A 20227-nucleotide genomic window follows, 5' to 3' on the forward strand; every position below is an offset into this window, starting at 1 on the left:
TCTGCGAATACTCCCGGCAGCTGATCCGCGCAAGACCTGATTGCTCGTCCGGGTACCCCATCTGGGCCAGTGGCTTTCCATGGGTTGACCTTTGAGAAAGCTGCTCTGACATCTGCAATGGTGACCTTGGATACAAGTTCATCCAAGGGAACCAGAGTGGAGGGCATTCTCTTGCTGACCTCTTGCTCAAAGCGGGCATAGAATGCGTTGAGCTCATCAATGAGGGGTGCGTTGGAGTGGGCGATTTTTCCATGCCTTCATCTTGTAGCAAGTTATGTCCTGCAGAGCTTGCCATAGTCGGCGGGGGTCCGTGTGGCTAGCCTGGGACTCGAGCTTGGACCGGTACTGTCTTTTGGCATCTTTGATGGATTTCCTCAGATCATATCTGGCTTTCTTGTATAGGTCAGGGTTGAATGCCTGACTTGAACGCCTCAGACCTAGACTTCAGCAAGCAGTGAATATCTCTGTTCATCCAGGGTTTCTGGTTGGGAAACATGCGGATTTACTGTAGTAGCGTACTCATTCAGGCTGGTTGCAGATTTAAAAAATACTGACCAGTTCACTGACTCTAAGCAGTCCCGTAGGAGATCATCCGATTCTTCAAACCAATATTGCACGACTTTCTTTGACGGATTCTCCCGCTTCAGTTTTTGCTGATAAGACGGGAGCAGGAGAGCCTTGTGGTCAGATTTGCCAAAGTATGGGCGGGCGATATGCATGTTTGATATTTGTGTAGCAGTGGTCCAGGATGTTTGGGTCTCTAGTGGAACAAATGATGTGTTGGTGGTAACTTGGTAGTACGCTCTTGAGCTTAGCCTGACGTTCCAGCGGCTGTACATTCCAGACTGTGAAGCAGCAGAAGATTACTGCGACTCAAAACGAGATAGTGGCACAGTTATCCAATAAGATACAAGCGATAGTGAAAGTGAGGAAGATCAACCAGAGGCAGAGATGGAGGGTCCAAAGCAAACTCCAGAGCTCTGGTTAGTGGTCTTCCAAAATGAGGATTTGCTCAGTGACATGATACAGGAGCATGATGAGCCTTTCCTGGAGCAAGGCTACAAGATGTAGCCGTAAAGTTTTCAGTACTGGGACAGCCAATGAGCTTTACCCTGGAGTTTAAGTTTGAACTGAATGAGTACTTCATAAATGAGGTACTCGCAAAAACATATCAGATGGCATCATGGCCTGATGTGTCGGACTTCTTCGTATTTACAATCACGGGGTGCACGGGGTGCCAGATCGACTGGAAGAAAGGAGCCAATGTCACACTGAAAACCATCAAAATGAAGCTAACGTATAAGGGTCGGGATACTCGTAAAACATTTATGAAAACTGTACTAGATGATTCCTTCTTCAATGTTTTCACTCCTCCCGAGGTTCCAGAGCATTGAGTGTTAGATGGAAGCTCTGCAGCAAGACTCGCTGCCGACTTGAAAATCGGCAATTTCATCTTACATGAACACATAATTCCACAAGCGGTGTTATACTTCACGGAAGACAATATTGCATACGATGATGCTGAATACGATATTGATCATTACAACGATGAAAACTACGACGACCACGAATACGATGAGGAAAATGAGCCAGAAGGGGACGACCATGAAATGCCATTTTGTGGTTTGGCGAGAGTGACAAGGTGTTCACCAGGGACGCCCAGTCTACGCAGGACACTGAGAAGTGTGAAAGCTTTAAGATGGCTCAAAGACTGAAAGTGAGATTGCAAAAGCAGACACTTCAGATGAGAGCAACTCAGCTCCAAACAGACTGATAACGGAAGAAATTATTCCCATCCTGGTGAAACTGGCTCCAGACGCATGCGGTGAATCATCTCGGCCCACAATATGGTTCCGGTACTGGATTCCCCAATACTCGAGGCCACTCCACCAAAAGACATGCTAGAGGGGCAGATGGCTGTATCTATATGCAGCTCTACTACAACAGACGATGCATATACCATACTACTAGACGAGGATGAGCCACTACTCGGCTCTTCAGGAAAGGATGACCCATACAGTATCATATCGAGTGATGATGAGCCATCACTTTAAAAAAAATAAAATAATCTTTATTGTCACAAGTAGGCTTACATTAACACTGCAATGAAGTTACTGTGAAAAGCCCTGAGTCACCACATTCTGGTGCCTGTTTGGGTACACAGAGGGAGAATTAAGAATGTCCAATTTATCTAATAGCACGTCTTTCGCGACTTGTGGGAGGAAACCGGAGCACCATCAAACACAGGATGAAGGGGCAATAGTCAACGTTGGGGGCGTGGATCAAACCCAGACACCAGAGTCCGAGGCTCTGCAGATCCAGACTTGACCACGACCATGCAGTCCCTCATAAGTATGCCGACAGTGGACATCTCAACAGACGATACACAAGCAACCACTCCCATGGCACACTTCAGCGGCAGGACGGGTGCAACCAAAACCAAACATAAAAAGAGATGCACTCACAGGATCTTTGCAAAAAAAGAAGAGGAATAGAAGGTGAGTGGGGGACATGGTGAATCCCACCTGTGATACTGAACAAGGAGACATCGACAATGTGGCCAACAGGCCAGAAAGTGAAACTACACAACAAAGCAGAAAAAAACATTGCATTAAAAATAAAAGAAGCTGGCGACGCAGGCAATGCGAGCAAGGAAACCGGTCTTCAGGACCCATTGAGTCAAGAGGCTAAACCAGGTGTTTAAAAAAGAATAAAGACCTGCAAGAAAACTGGTATTCCAGAAGCAAAAGCAATGGCGGAAAACTGATAAGAGCGCAGAAGATCAACAGGGCGATACTGTCACAGATGTGCAATAAGTTATGCACCAGGGATACGGCATATCATGTTGTTTGAAGCACAGTTATGTATATATAATTTTATATTTAGACATATTTATTTATATATTTATATATAATATATTTATATATATATATATATATATTTATGTATTTATTTATGTTTTATATTTTTTATTTGTATTTATATATTTATTTATATTTATTTATTTGTATTTATATGTCTATGTATTTTATATGTCTTTATGTATTTATGTGTCTTTATGTATTTATTTATGTATGTTTAGACATGTGTAAAATAGTAATACAGATATAGTTAAATATAAACATTAACATTTCCAAAGGAAGGGGGATGTGGTGATATGCCTGTGCACAGTTTTATAGATGGGTAGTAATGCGACCTCCAACCAGCTGGTGGCATCAACCATCCTTCATGTGATCTGAGATACCCGCCAGTTGGTCGTAGGGCATATGAGAGGATAGTCGCATTTAGAGTAGTTCAACTAGAATTCACTGATATCATTTAGTAGTTATTGTCCGTATAGTAATCTGGTAGTTAGCTTTCCACATGTTTGTAAATAAATCATCTTTCTAGTTAAACAACTAGATGTTCTGTGTATCTCATTACAACGGCCATATCACAGACAACATGGTACCAAAACTTTCGGAGCACAGACATCTTCACAGCTGCACCCACCCCATCAGTGACAGTGGAAGCACGTCCCACCTCTTAAAATCCCCCTTCATTTGCTCCACCAGCCGGGTGTGAGAACAGTCATCTTCACGGACAGCACCCACCCCGTCAGTGACAGCGGAAGCACGTCCCACCTCTTAAAATCCCCCTTCATTTGCTCCAACAACCGGGCCAGATTCAATCTGTCTCACTGCTCCCACCCGCACACCACCTGGATGCCCAGATACCTGAAATCCGCCCCCACTATCTTAAACGGCAGCTAGCCCAGCCTTCTCTGCTGCCCCCTCGCCTGGATCGTGAAGACTTCACTCTTCCCCATGTTGAACTTGTACCCCGAGAACCTGCCGAATTCCACCAAAATGTCCATGATACCTCCAATACTTTCCAGTGGATCCGACATATATAGCAATAGGTCATCTGCTAATCGCAAAACCCTCTGCTCCCCCCTCCCCCCGGCACACTATCACTCGCCAAGGTGAAGAGCAACAGGGAGAGTGGGCATTCCTGCCTCGTCCCACGATACAGCCTAAAATATCCCAAAATCACCCGATCGTTCTAACACTCGCCACCGCTGCCTGGTACAACAATCAAATCCAATCCACAAACGCCTGCCCAAAACCGAACCGCCCAATCCTCCCACAAATACTTCCACTCTACTCAATCAAAGGCCTTCTCCGCCACCTCCACATTCTGTCCCCGAGGGCATCATTATGATGTTTAACAAACGCCTAATGTTAGCCAATAGGTGTCTCCCTTTTACAGACCCCATCTGGTCCCCCCCCCTATCAGCCCCAGCACACCTCAATCTGCGAGGCCAAAATCCTAGCCAACAACTTTGCATCTACATTCAATAGTGATATTGTGCGATAGGACTCGCACTGCTCCGGGTCCTTATCTTTCTTCAGGATCAGAGATATTGAGGCCTGCAATAACATGGGGGGGAGCTCACCCTTCTATCTCGCCACATTAATTTCCCTTTCCAAGTGGGGCCCCAGGTCCCCGAAAACATTTAAATAAATTCTACTGGGAAGCCATCTGGGCCCGGGGCCTTCCCTGCCTGCATCACCCCCCGTGCTCTCCATCACCTCCCCCAGTCCAATGGATGCTCCTAGCCCCTCAACAGGCTGTCCTCCACCTTGGGGAATTCCAGCCCTTCCAGAAAATACTCCCTCCCCTGGCTCTCCGCAACTGCCCTGATGTCTTCCTTGTGGACACAAGCCCAAACTCCATCTGGAGCTTCTGCCTCTCCTTCAATAATCCCGCCTCCGCGTACCTCCTATCCACCCGCAAAATCTCGTCCACCAACCTTGCCATCTCTGCTCGCTCCTCCTTCCTGTGCACCCGAATCAATATAAACTCCCCCCCAATAACTGCCTTGAATGCCTCCCACAGTGTGGCAGCTGAGACCTCACCTGTGTAACCCGAGTGATGTTTAATAGCGGTGTTTATCGGCACTGCGAACACTGGGAAATACACAACTAAACACCCATAGGGCGCAATTCATCCAAAAAATGACGAGTCATTTTGGGCGAATTTGGTGGGGTGTTTCCTGCTGGCTTTTTGGGTGAGATCCAAACCTGTATTTACCCACACGTGGTCAATCTTTGGGGGGTTTATGGTGCTTCTCACCAGTTAAGCCCCCCACAGGAATTCTCCCTGCAGTGGGGAACTAAACTCGCCAGCCAAAGCCGCTCCTCAAAGCTTGGAGTGCCCTTTTAAAAGGGTGCCCCAACGCAAAGAGAGATTGAGGGTCCCCTACACCCTAATCCATGGACAATACAACCCGTCACCCCATCAATAAAAGTGAATATGTGCCCCCCCCCAACCATCCAAACATGAGGGTGACCCTGCCCCACGCACATTTATCCTTGTGGCATCAGAGCATCGCAGACCCCCCCCCCCCCCCTCCCCCAAGTGAGCAAACCCCGCTATGGCGTCACTGATGGCCTCCCCCTTTAGGGCCCCTCATTCAAGATCCCCCTTCACCCATCCCCCCACCTTCATGATGCCCGTTCAACCTCGCCCTTTCATGGGAATGTCCCCTCAGGCCCTGCCCCTCAGGAATGCCAAGTTAGCAACCCGGCCTGCCTGCTTCCCCTGACAGTGCCAGGTTGGCATTTCCTGGGTTCCTGCCCTACCCTGTCCCAGACCACCCAGGGGGCTCTAATGGCATCTAAGAACCCCAGAGTGGCCATCAGGCCTGGTCTCCGTTTGTAGAGACAAGTAGTAATCCCGGGTGAGCCTTTGCCAGTGGGGTCGGTGACTCCTGGGAACTGGGAGAATGCGGCCTCAACATGGCTCTACATATTTAGATGAACCTAGTGACTCATTTGAATCATTATCTGGGTCACGCCCAGGGAGGGTGTGATTCAGAATGCGCTGAGGATTGGATGACTCGTGCCTGGTTTTGCACCTGGTGCGAAGCCTGCTTTGGGCCTCTCCCACAATGCTCCTGGTGTAACGGGATTAGCACAGGGTGCAACGTGGTGGGGAAAATTACACCCATTATGCTTCATTGCTCTCATAGAGATAGCAGAGCCATGGCCTCCTGTGGCATAGACCTCTGTGCATCTGTAAACCTTTTTGCTGATTAATTAATTTCTACCCACTTACCTTCTCTGTACTCTTGCAAAAACTACCATTTTCAACCCAAGAGGACAGGCTACCCTTTTCAACCCAAGAGGGCAGTCTAAGGACCTGTTCTCAGTAAAGGTTCATAAGAGTGACTGAGAGTATTTCTTTGTTTGGAAAAGGCCTGGTTATCATTCTGTATAATGGTTATATTGAGGTATTAATTCATTGTATTAACAATGATTGGCATAAACACAGCTCCTTGTAATCCGTGACATAGAACATTTGAGATTCAAAGCACAGCACCAACTATAAATCGCACACAGAAATTGTTACCAAATAATAGTGGTAAAAGTTGCATTGATTGTACTATCGTATGGGTGTGGGAGGTAAATTTGCTGATGACATAAATGTAGGAGGATGAGAAAATTGTGAGGTCTGGTTAATGACCAGGAAGATGTAGAAATGTTGGTACAGACAAGTGGAAGATGCAATTTATCATAGATAAGTCTAAGGAGTACATTTTGGGAGGAAAAAGAAGGAATGAGGGTTACCACTTAATGGAAAATGTGGGAAACAGGGAGATGTAAGGATTAAAACAAATAATTCAATGTACAAGTAGGTAAAGCAGCCACCATTCACATTATTGGGTGGAATGTCAAGAGAGGGCACCAAGCAGGGGCCGAGGGAGATGAGCAAATTTGAAAGGTGAGTCACCCGGGGCTCCTCACTTTTACACCCTAGAAGATTGTTACAGAACAAACGAGGGAAGAAAAATACTTTTAAGCACAAGAAGACCTTCCCCACATACAACAATTGCTTTTTAAAAAATTTCAGCTATTGGAAACACATTTATTTCTCCTATCTCAATTTATTTAGCTCCCCGACACACTGCAATGAAGAGGGGGTGTGGATGTCATAATCTCTGCAATTGGAGCTTCAAAGTCTGCCAAAACAGAAATAAAAGGGGTATTGTACATTTTTGCTCTTCTCTGATGTAACATTCTCTTGTTCTTTACGGTGCCCCTGGTAGATTTGAAAATTAGGGCAGCAACCTTTTGAATTCAATATTCTAAAACAAAATGTAAGTTTCTATACATTTTCAATGCTTTTATACTGAACCAAATTTAAGGGTAATTTTCCAGTTCTGATCTTGAGTTGAAAGGACCGTAATAAAAGTGGGAATTACAGTTGCTGGTTTTTGGAAAGACTGACCTTGCACAATCTGCACGGTAGCACAACGGTTAGGACTGTTGCTTCACAGCGCCAGGGACATGGGTTTGATTTCCGACTTGGGTCACTCAGTGTGGAGTCTGCATGTTCTCCCCGCGTGGGTTTCTTCCGGGTGCTGCGGTTTCTTCCCACAAGTCCCGAAGGACTTGCTTGTATCCTTGGGTCACATGCAAAGCTCAGACAAAAAAAAATATTTTTTTACATATTCATCTAACACCACAGCATGAATTTACCACCAAAAGAATACTCTTAACTGTCTGTTCAATTGTTCAGCACAGATAGAAATGCAGGACGGACATTTGGATGCTAATATCAATGCTCTGAAAATTGCCAAGCTGAACAATGATGCTGTGTGACATGAGGGTACAGTGATTCAGCTGATTTCAGACGACCACTCTCACAATCCTGCAACTCACTGAAAAACGGATGCAGCTCAAAATTGAAAAAAAGAACAGGCTGTGCTGACATGCATCCTAAAATACTGAGGAGTCAGAGACAAAATACAGTAGTAGCGATTTTGATCACAAATCGCATCTACAGAAATGGAAGCTATGCAGGTCTGGAAGGTTGTTAATATAACACCTCATTTTAAAAAGGAAGAGGCGTTAATCCCCATAAATGGAGATGAATCAGTCTCCTATCAGTATCTACTGGAGACGAGAATATTGTCTCACATTGATACTCACTGAGAAACACGTTGGCCGCAATTCAACCGAAAAAAATCTGTGGGCGCAACCTACTCAAGTGGGATCAGAGTCCCATCGCGATTAGCTGGGTGTTTCCCAACGCTTGGACCACCATCGATCAGCCATTCAGGTAGATCGAGGGCCTCAACGAGGAACACATGGCCGAGGACTTGCTCCGCTCCACTCGCTGGAACTCCTCCGTGCAAAGACAAATTAAAAAATTTTTTTTTTTAAGAGCACCCAATTCCTTTTGTCCCAATTAAGGTCTAATTTAGTGCGGCCAATCTACCTAACTTGCACATCTTCGGATTGTGGGGGTGAGACCCACTCAGACACGGGCGAACGTGCAAACTCCACACAGACATTGACCCGGGGCCAGGATCAAACCTGGGTCCTCGGCGCCTTAGACAGAACCCCCCCCCCCCCCCCTCCCAAGCCCCAACAAGGGGGAAGGGGGTCCTCCAGCCGACACAGGGCACCCCTAAGCCCGGTGTCTGTTGTGCAAAAGCAATTCTAGCTTGCACCTTGGCAGTGCCAGCCTGGTACCCTGGCAGTGCCCCTGCCAGCTAGCAGTGTCACCTGGGAACCTTGATAGTGCCACTCTGCCCAGAAGGCAAGTACTTTGAGGCCTCAGATCCCCTGGGAGACCCCCATGAGTGCTGTTCAGTCTGGACCCCGTTTGTGGGAACCAGCACTTGGATGGTGCTCGCCGAGGTCTCCAAGGCACGGAGTTAGATCCTACGCCTTGGTTAGATCTCGGGAATGCATATTAGAGTGAGACTAGCTGTCTCGTTCAAATATGCGGATTTGCCAGAAAGTGAGCACGCCCACAATGGGCGGGATTCACATCACAACAGATCTTGTGAGGCACGGTGAACACGGCTGATCCCGGAAGAGGGATCTCCTAGCATCTACCGGTCACGCCACGCTGCTTTTCGGGTGCAACGCGACCGGTAGATCTCGCTCAGTGTCCAGCTTTGGGTGCGTTTAGTGGAGCTGTAGCACCAAGAAACACTCCACTATTCAACGGTACGTCGTTGTCATTTTTGGCATTGGGGTTTCTCTCTGGCTGAGGGTGCACTTGAGTCATTTCCTGATGGTGAGCCCACCATTTTGTCTGGCTGCCCTGATCACACACCCCCCACACCCCTCTCCCCCCTCCATCTGGTGAAGCCCAATCGCTGGTAGTGCTAACCTGGCACCCAGGTACCCTGACAATGTCCCTGCCAGCCTGGCAGTGCCATCCTGGCAGCACCTGGGTGGCACGGCCAATGGCAAAGTGCCCGGATACCAGAGGGAGTCCTATGCTGCCCTGTCCCCGACCCCGACCAGTGTCTCTAATGGCCCGGGAGATGTTCCCCAGGGTGCCACTACGAACCGAATTGCTCATTTTAATATGCAGATCTGGATCATGCCAGGGAGCCTCTCGCGCGAGTTCAAATGCCTCGTACCGACTCCACTTGAGGTGTCTAAATTGTGCCCATGGGTTAAATTAGGATAGCCAGCATGGATCTCTAAAAGGCAGTTTTTGTCTGACAAGTTAGGACAGCTTTTCAAGGAAATAATGGAATATATTGATAAAGGAAATGTCGTGAATGTTGTGTCTCTGAAGTTTCAAAATAATTTGCTATGGCGCTGTAGAGGAAACATCTTAATAAATGAAGGCACATGAGATGAAAGGAAATTTGGCAACGTGGATAAAAAGCAATCAGTAAATGGATGTTTTGCAGATTGGAGGAATGTAAACAGCGATGCATCACCCTGCCAGAGTTGGAACCATTGCTCTTTTGTGTGAGTCTGAAAATCCAGAGTATGAAAGTTTAAGTTGCACCATATCGGTTTAAGAAATTCATTTCAGTTTTTTCAACCGAGAGTTAAAAAATTGGTGGACTGCAACCTCTCCAGTCTGGAATGCTTGTTACCAAGTATTTTTTGGATTCGGAATTTTCGGATTACAGAATAATAGTAGTGTGTACACAAGTGTGCAAACCAAAAAAAAAAACTAAATAGTTACCTGAAACACAAAACGGCGATAAAACGTCATAAAGCAGTAATAAAAACTGTTTTGCTGAGCCAAATATTGTATCTTGCATATTTCTGCTCCCAAAGAACTGTACTGATATGATGCTGATGACATTAAGGTTCTGCTCAAAAAATGTCCAGGTGTTTCTGAACAAGAAGGGCGGGATTCTCCGACCCTCCGCCGGGCCGGAGAATTGCCAGGGGGCGGCGTGAATCCCGCCCGATGCCGGCTGGCGGATTCTCCGGCGCCAGTTTTTCGGCAGGGGCGGGAATCGCGTCGTGCCGGTCGGAGGCTGTTGCCAGCGCCCCACCTGCCGGCGATTCTCCGCCCCGCGATGGGCCGAGTGGCCGCCCGTTTTCGGCTGGTCCCGCCGGCGTAAATCAAAGCAGGTCCGTACTGGCGGGACATGGCTCTGCGGGCAGCCTCTCGGTGGGGGGGGGGGGGGAATCTGGCCCCATGGGCGGTCCCCACGGTGGCCTGGCCCGCGATCGGGGCCCACCGATCTGCGGGCAGGCCTGTGCCGTGGGGGCACTCTTTCCCTCCGTGCCAGCTGGTGTAACGGTCCGCCATGGCCGACGCAGAGAAGAACACCCCTGCGCATGCGCTGGGATGACGTCAGTACACGCTAGTGCTCCCGCACTTGCGCCAACTCGCGGCAGCCGGCGGAGGCCCTTCGGTGCCGGTTGGCGCGGTGGCAAGCACTTAGGCGCCGGCTGGCACAGCGCCAACCCTGCCGCCGCCCCTGAGGATTCTGCACCTTCAGGGCGGCCAAACGCTGGAGTGGTTCACGCCACTCCTCGGCGCCGGGTACTGCCCGCCCCGCCGGTTAGGGGAGAATCCCGCCCTAGATTTCTGGAGTGGAGAAGTTACAGCGCACCAGTAGAAGTAGTCTCTGTAGTCGCCTTGCAAATGAGAAAGTTGTTTTGGATTAGCATGAAAATAGCATATGGTGAGAGACAAGATTGAGTCTATTCGGGGCAAAGTGGGTTACACAGGCTTGGAGGCATACGACAAGGCCAGAATACGAAATGAGTACTTTGTATCAGTGTTCACAAAGCAGATGCTGACAAAGTATTGGTAGAAGTGGAGAGGGTAGAACTTCTGGAAGGTTGGCTGTACTTCGAATGGGAAAGTTACCTGATCTGGCTGGTTTGCACCCAAGTTGCTAAAGAAAGAGGGGGTGGAGAAGAGAGGCTTTCTAAATCATCCAGTTTTCTCTTGATAGGGGAGAGTTGCCAGAGCATTGGAAAGTGGAAAATGTTCAAGGAAGGGCGTAAGGACATTCCTAGTAACTATAAGCAAGTGAGTTTAACATCAGTGGTGGGTGAGGTTTTAGTCAACAATAATCGGGGAGGGGGGGGGGGGGGGAATTAACAGGCACTTGGAGAGATTTATAGACATAGACATAGAACAGTACAGCACAGAACAGGCCCTTCGGCCCTCGATGTTGTGCCGAGCAATGATCACCCCACTTAAACCCACATACCCCTAACCCAACAATCCCCCCATTAACCTTTTTACACTACGGACAATTTAGCATGGCCAATCCACCTAACCCGCACATCTTTGGACTGTGGGAGGAAACAGGAGCACCCGGAGGAAACCCACGCACACACGGGGAGGACGTGCAGACTCCACACAGACAGTGACCCAGCCTGGAATCGAACCTGGGACCCTGGAGCTGTGAAGCATTGATGCTAACCACCATGCTACCGTGAGGCCCCGCCTCAAAAAATTTGAATTTTTTTTGTGTACCTGTGTGTGCGCGCACACACACTACATTTCCCTTTTGGGGAACAGTGGTAAAGTGGTGGAAGGATTCCTGAACTGATTATCAACCCATTAAACTGCATTATGAACCCTTCTTTCATGGCCAACAAGTCCTGGCATTGGACTTGAACTTGGAGCTTTTGGTCCAGAGATAGGGGCACTACCATTGTGCCGCAAGACCTTCATTTATGTAATCATACCTTACAGACAATGTCCATACCACACAGACACCAACAGCACCATCTCTGCCGATGGGACAGGACAGACCCAGCAGAGGTGGTGATAGTGGTATACAGTCGGGAGGGAGTTGCTCTCGGAATCCTCAACAGAACTACGCATAGACCCCATGAAATTGCATGCCATGAGGGCTGCCACCTAACCTCCTCCGCCCTATTGATGAATCAGTACTCCTCCACTTTGAGCACCACTTGGAGATAACACTGAGGGTAGCAAAGATACAGAATGTACTCTGGATGGGGGATTTCAATGTCCATCGCAAGAGTGGCTCAGTATCACCACCACATACTGAGCTGGCTGAGTTGTAAAGCACGGAGCTGCTAGACTGGACTGTGCCAGGTGGTGAGGGAATGAATGAGGGGGAACGACATACTTGACATTATCCTCCTCTATCTGCCTGTTGCAGATTCACCTGTCAATGACGGTATTGATAGGAATGACCACCGCACGGTCCTTATGGAGACAAAGTAACATCTGCACATTGAGGACACCTTCCATTGTGGTTGTGTGATGCTACCAACATGTCAAATGGGATAGATTTTGAACAGATCCAGCAACTCAAGTCTGGGTTCAATGAAAAGTACAGGAGAGCATGCCAGGTGCATGCCCTAAAAATGAGGTGCCAACCTGGTGAAGCTAAACACAGGACTACTTATGTGCCAAACAGCATGAGCAGAAAGCGATAGAGCTAAACAATTCCACAACCAATAAATCTTTGCAGTTCTGTCACACCCAGACATGAATAACAGTGGAGAATTGAACAATTCATTGGAGAAGGAGGCTCCACCAATGTCCTAGTGATGGGGCAACTCGCACGTCAGTGAAAAGAATAAGGCTGAAGCATTTGCAACAATTTTCAGCCAGAAGTGCTGAGTGGATGGTCCATCTCTTCCCATAGTCCCTGCTTCACAGAAGCCAGTCTTCAGCCAATTCGATTTGCTCCAAGTGATCTCAAGTAAGGCACTGATTAGATTATCTCTTGTTGGAGATGGTCATTGCCTTGCACTTGTGTGGCACACATGTTAATTGACACTTGTCAGCCCAAGCTAGGATGTTGTCCTGGACTTGCTGCATTTGGACATGGACTGCTTTAGTATCCCGAGGGAAGTGAATGGTGCTAAACATTGTGCTATCATCAGTGAATATTCCCACTTCTGATCTCATGATGGAAGGAAAATCTTTGAAGAAGCATCTGAAGGCACTGGATACTGCAATATTCTGACAATAGCACTGAAAACATGTGCACCAGAACTTGCCGTGCCCCGAGCCAAGCTGTTCTGGTACAGCTTCAACACAGGCATCTACCCAGTGGGGATTGGTAAAATTTCCCATGTGTGTCCTGCATACAAAAAGAAGGACAAATCCAACCCAGCCAATTATCACACCATCAGTCTACTCTCTGTTATCAGTAAAGTGATGGAAGGTGTCATCAACAGTGTTATCATGCGGCACTTGGTTAGCAATAACCTGCTCACTGATTCTCGGTTTCTGTTCCGCCAGAACCACTCCGCTCTAGACCTCATTGCAGACTTGGTTAAGGCATGGACAAAAGAGCAGAACTCCTGAAGTGAGGTGAGAGTGACTGCCCTGACTCAAGACATCATTTGACCAAGTGTGGCATCAAGAAGTCCAAGCAAAACTGGAGTCAATGGGAATCATGGGGAAAACACCCCTGGTTGGTGTCATACCTAGAGGAAAGGAAGATGGTTTTGTTTACTAGATGTCATTCCTCTCAGTTGCAGGACATCACTGCAGGGGTTTCTCATGGTAATGTCCTAGGCCCAAACATCTACAGCTACTTCATCAATGATCTTCTTTCCAGCATGAGATCAGAAGTGGGAAAGTTCACTGATGACTGCACAATGTTTAGTATCATTCACGATTCGGAGTTACTAAAGCCGTCCATGTCCAAATGCAGCAAGGCTTGGACACATCCTGGCTTGGACTGACAAGTGGCAAGTACCATTTGCATCACACGGTGCCAGGCAATAATCATCTTCAACAAGAGAGAATATAATCATTACCCCTTGACATTACCGTCACTGAATCCCCCAATATCAACATCCTGGGAGACTTCTGGTGGCGGGCATGGAGTGAGTGCTCCCACACAGGGCGGCTCCGGCTTGAAGGTGTTGGTTTTGGCCATTTTCACCCGTGTTTTGGGTAGATACAACAGAAACGTGGAGCAGATAGTGTAAGGGAAGAAATTCTCCCCTGGATTGGCATGCTTACTGGCTATCAGACCCAGCAGAGGACAGTGTGATACCTGGCTAAGGGGTTGGAGGAGACTTGTGACGCAACACCAATTGTGAAAATGGCGGAGGGGGAAGAGCCGTCGGCGGCAGGAATTCCCCAGATGGCGATACTGATGAGCTTCATCAAGCAGGAATTGCGGCAGCAAAGGAAGGAGATGCAGAGTGACTGGATTAAGTCGATTGAGGGGGCAGTGACACCTCTTAGCGGGTCCCTGCATAAGGTGGATAAGTACCTCGAAGCGCAAGGGCGATGATCTGGGAGGTGGAAAAGGTGGTGTCCAACCAGAGTGAACTGGATTGTGTCTTTGGAGGTGGAGGTGGAGATCTTGGGAGATCTATGCAAGTCCCTGCCGTTGAAGGTGAAGGAGCAGTAGACGGGTCCAGACGACATAACCTGTGGATTCTGGGTTTGCCGGAGGTTGTGGAGGGAACGAACGCCACAAATTATATTTCAAGGATATTGGCCAGGTTTGTGGAGGAGAAGCTGTTCGACAACGCCCCAGAGGTGTACCGGGCACATAGGTCTTTGAGGCAGAAGCCGAGAGCAGGGGAGCCGCCGCAGGCGGTAATGTATGGGTGCACATGTTTTTGGATGAGAAGATACTTAGGTGGGCCAGGGCGAAATAGATCTGTGAATGGGAGGCGATCAAATTTGGATTTACCAGGACATTGGATCCGAGCTGCCTAAAAGACGAGCAAGATTCAACAAGGCCATAGTGGTGCTGTACAATGACAGATTCAGTTCGAGGTGTTGAACCCGGCCAAACTCTGGGTAACTTATGATGGCCGGAAATATTACTTTGGGACACTGGAGGAGGCAAATTACTTTATCAGGGACCAGAAACTGGGGGAGAGCTGAGGAATGGTATGGGATGGAGGAGTTAAGTCCGTGAAAGTTGGGAGTCGTTGTTCTGGGTTGCTGATGGGGGAGGATTCTAAGAATTTGTAAGTTTGTAAGCTGGGGGGGGGGGGGGGGGGAGATCGCTCCCCCTCCCTCCCACTTTTGGATTTTGGGAGGTTTTTGTGTTTTATTTGGTGTTTTTTCATGCAAGAGGTGTGTTCTGTGGGGATCTTTGGGTTGTGTTGACGGTTCTTATGTTTTTTTGGGTGATTGGGGGCTTGTTGCACAGGCTACGGGGGGTTTGTAGGAGGAGGGGTGGGCTAGTATGTAAGGGGGCCTTCGGGTGGGAGTCGCTACCCTAGCAAGCAATGTTCGTGAACGAGAGTGTGGCGGGTAGGAGGCTACGAAGGCTGGCCAGTATTGGGGGGGGGGGGGGGGGAAGAGATATAACAGGGCAGATACGGAGGATGGTCATGGGCGGGGTGTGGGACCATGTTGGATGGGCCTGGTTTCGAATGGGTTTGGGCGAGGTGGAGCGGAAGGGGGGTGATGGCGAACATGAGAGGGTGTGTAGGCATAAGCCTCCGGTAAGAATTGTGACATGGAGTTTTCTGCGGATTAAACAGATCAGTTAAGAGGTCCTGGGTTTTTGCACAGGAAGAGTCTGAAAGTGGAGATGATTTTCTTGCAGAAGATTCATCTCCGGGTGAAGGATCAGATTAGGTGGAAGAAGGGATGGGTGGGACAAGTATTTCACTCCAGGTTTGACGGGAGCGTGGGTCCTCAAGGCCCATTTTTTTGTTGAACACGGAAGTGAAAGTACTGGTGATGGTGTTGGTGTGTAGTTTGGAGGGTATGGACTTTGTGAAGGGTAGGCAGCTCTCCAATAACATTAGAGGGCTGCTGAATGTAATTATGACTTCGTCAGGGGGCGGGCACCTGAGGTTATTGTATCCATGGATGCGGAGAAGGCTTTCATCGGGTAAAGTGGAGGCATCTTTGAAATTCTGGGAAGGTTTGGGTTTGGGCCGATGTTTGTGGTGTCGGTTCAACTTTTATATGCGTCCCCTGAAGCTAGTGTGTGTATGAATGAGATGGGTTCGGGTATTTTGGGTTGCATACGGGAACGTGACATTATCATTTGTTATTTGTGTTGCCGTTGAGCTCTTGGTAATGTTCCTTCGGCACTCAGCTGAGTGGCGAGGGATTGCAAGGGTGGCGCAGTTGGGCAGCAACAATTGACGCCGTATGCAGACCTGTTGTTGTTTGTGTGTCGGACACGTTGGAAGTATGGACAGAATTATGGACCCGTTGGAGAGATTTGAGGCCTTCGCCAGTTATAAATTGAACGTAGGGAAGAGTGAAGTGTTTCCGGTGAATGCAGCGAGGCGGGGGACAAGTTGGGGATGCTACCATTTAAGGTGTCAAGAGAGCTGTTCAGGTATTTGGGGATTTAGGTAACGCATGAGTGGGCCACAATGCACAGGGAACATGACAGGGTTAGTGGAAAAAGTTAAGGGGGATTTCAAGAAGTGGGATACTTTGCACTTGACATTGGCAGAGAGGGTGCAGGTGGTAAAGATTAATGTGTTGCCAAGGTTCCTGTTTGTCTTCCAGACTCTCTCGATTTTTCTCTCTAAGACCTTTTTCCGGAGGGTGAAGGCACTGATTTCAGAGTTCATATGGGCGGGGAAGGTACTGAATCTGTAGAGGGCTCAGCCTAAAGCAGAGAGGCAGAAAGGGGGGTTGGCGCTTCCAAACCTGATGTATTATTACTGGGCTGCAAATGTGAAGAATGTGAGGCGTTGGTGGAAGTGGTGGGGGGGGGGGGGGGGGGGGGGGGGGTGTGGTGGTGGTGATGGGGGGGCTGATGGTGGTGGGTGGGGGGTGGGGTCGATTAGGTTGAAGGAGGAGTCCTGCAGGGGTTCTAGTTTGAGGGCTCTGGTGATGGCCACATTGCCGTTAGCCCCAGGGAAGTATACGCAGAGTCCAGTGGTGGAGTCGATTATTAGGATATGGAACCAGTTGAGGAGGCATTTTATGTCGGATAAATTGTCGGTGTTGACGCCACAATGTGGGAACCATGGGCGGGATTCTCTAATAATGGAGCTATGTCCCCACGCCGGCGTGAAAAGCGGCGTCAACGCTTCCCGAAAGTGAGGAATTCTCCCCTTCCTAGGGGGCTAGGTTGGCATCGGAGTAGTCCCCGCAGCTCCAACCAGCGTGGAACGTACAGCGCGGGTTCACGCATGCGCAGAATGGCCGGCGTATTTTCACGCTTGCGTGGGGTTCCCTTCTCCCCGCTGCCCCCCTGGCAATATGGCGGAGCCCTACAGGGGCCCGGAGGAGTAAAATAGGCCCCGATTGCGGTCCAGGCCACTGTGGGCCCCCCCTCCTCCCCCCACCCCGGGTCAGATCCCACCCCCCCTCCCCCCCCTTCTCCTGGACAGCTCCCGCAGACTCATCTTCCAGGTCCTACAGTGTGGGCCCTGAGTAACCCACGCCAGTAGGACTCGGCCAAACTCGTTGGCCATTCGTCTCATCAGGCCCGGAGAATCGCCGGGTGGGCCGCTGTCAACGGCCCCCGACCGGCGCGGGGGGAATCCTGCAGGCGCCCGAGAATTGGCGCCAGAAAATGGGGAAGCCGACGGCGGGACACGATTCTCACGTCCTCCTGGGGATTCTCCGACCCATACGTTTAGGCCGGGCGGGGATGGATGGGATGTTTGGGAAGTGGAGGGATGAGGGACTGCAGCGTGTTCGGGATATATTCTCAGAGGGGAGGTTTTCTGGGCTGGATGAGCTGCGGGAGAAGTTTAAGTTTCCGAGGGAAGTAAATTTAAGTATGTGCAAGTGTGGGACATTGCGCAGAAGGAGTTGCTAATGTCTCCTACTGTTGGTTATTGGAGCAACTGCTGCTCTCTGATGGATTCGGGACATATACGGCTGGCTGGGAGAGTAGGGCAAGGCACTGGTGGTAAAGCGTAAGTGGGAGGAGGAGTTAGGGAGGGAGATAGGATGGGGACTCTGGTGTGAAGCGATGCAGCAAGTGAACTCAACCTCCTCCTGTGCTAGAATAAGCTTGATTCAGTTCAAAGTGATACACGGTTCTGACTCGGGCTAGGATGAGTGGATTCTTCCAGGGGGGTAACAGATGGGTGTGAGAAGTGAGGGCGGGGGCCGGAGAATCATGCTCACATGTTTTGGAGCTGCGAGAAGTTGGAGAGTTTTTGGGAGACGGTGTTCGGGACATTATCCAGGATAATGGGGGCCAAGATTAAGCCGGATCCTATTGTGGCAATCTGTGGGGTCTCGGAGGAGCTGGAGTTGCTGGTGGGGAAGGGGCTGATGTCATGGCCTATGCCTCCCTGATTGCCCATCGAGTCTGCACCAGCTCTTGGAAAGAGCACCCTACCCAAGGTCAACACCTCCACGCTATCCTCATAACCCAGTAACCCCACCCAACACTAAGGACAGTTAAGCATGGCTAATCCACCTAACCTTCACATCTTTGGACTGTGGGAGGAAACCGGAGCACCCGGAGGAAACCCACGCACACACGGGGAGAACGTGCAGATACCGCACAGACAGTGACCCAAGCCGGGAATTGAACCGAGGACCCTGGAGCTGTGAAGCAATTGTGCAAACCACTGTGCTACTGTGCTGCCCAATAACTGAGCCTCCACAGCCCTCTGGGACAGAGAATGCCAAAGATTTACTACCTTGCGATTGAGGAAATTCCTCCATCTCCGTCATCAGTGGCCTACCTCTTAATTCTGAGACTGTGTTTCCCTGGTTCTAGACCCCCCAACCAGAAACATCTTGCCCTGCATGTTGAACCTTGTAAGAATTTTGACACTTCAATGAGATCACCTTTCATTCTGGAGTGCCATGAATCATTCCTCATAGGATAATCCCACTATCTGCATGTTTCGTCTGGTGAACGTTAATTGCACTCCCACTTTGTGCAAATATCCTTCCTTGGTAAGGAGACCAAAAACATGCAGAATAGTCCAGATGTCATCTTACCAAGGTTCTATGCAACTGCTGTAATATATCCCCCAACCCTATCCCCTGCCTCCCTTCCTGCCTTTCGAGGGTTCATAAAATTTAGTCCTATAACTCTTATAAAGCCAGCCTAACCAGGGAGTTTCCCATATTCACAGAATACATTAAAATAAATTGTTGGGGTGAAATTCCACTACTTAACACCAGCATTGTGCTTGACATAGAACTCAGCTCCTGACCCCGCTGAGGTTTGTTTGGAAAAAAACCTAACAAGCCAAGGTACTCCTATCAGCGAGGCTTTTAGATTAATGTCTTTATACAGTGCCCTGGAAACACGCTAAAAACATGAACTACTGTGAATAAGATGAAGGTGATGGAAAGTATAGCCTCAACATGACTGAAATGGAAATGTGTTTGCGAATAACAAAGGTTATGTCCTATGCACCCAACTGTGAGAATGTTTCCCCCAGCCGCTTCAAATAACAGGCAAAGTGAGCAAAATTCTCACAGAATGCAACTCTGACCCATTTTCAGATTTGTATTGTCTAATTTAAGCTAGTAAAATGAATGGTTTTGGTTGGAAAATCAAAACCACTGAAATTTCATGAAATCTACATTGGGAAAGCCTGCTGCAAATCCATTTATTTGAAATATGGCATGCAGTGTAAACTGTGCTGTGTTATGCTGCTTCGGAAAACACAGGTTGCTACTTGATGCAGTCTTAACTAAAGGATGCTCCAGACTCTGAAATTAGTTCAACGTGTTTATTGAACTATGAACACAGTTCTCAAATGAGTTCGACTCTCTGCTAATCTAACTGTGATGTGGAGATGCCGGCGTTGGACTGGGGTGAGCACAGTAAGAAGTCTTACAACACCAGGTTAAAGTCCAACATGTTTCTTTCAAACACTAGCTTTTGGAGCACTGCTCCTTCCTCAGGTGAATCTAACTGTAGTCACTCAGTCTAACTGTACCAGCTTGCTCTCAGCCACGTGCTGGGGTGTGATGCTGCTGATCAACCCTGTCTAACTCTCCAGATGTCAGTCTGTGGAAAGAGGCAGGGTGTGAATGCGTCATCCCTTTAATACGTGTCTGCCGGGGATAGCACGTCCAG

This window comes from Scyliorhinus canicula, chromosome 5 (assembly GCF_902713615.1).
Source record: "Scyliorhinus canicula chromosome 5, sScyCan1.1, whole genome shotgun sequence".
Lineage (NCBI taxonomy): Eukaryota > Metazoa > Chordata > Chondrichthyes > Carcharhiniformes > Scyliorhinidae > Scyliorhinus > Scyliorhinus canicula.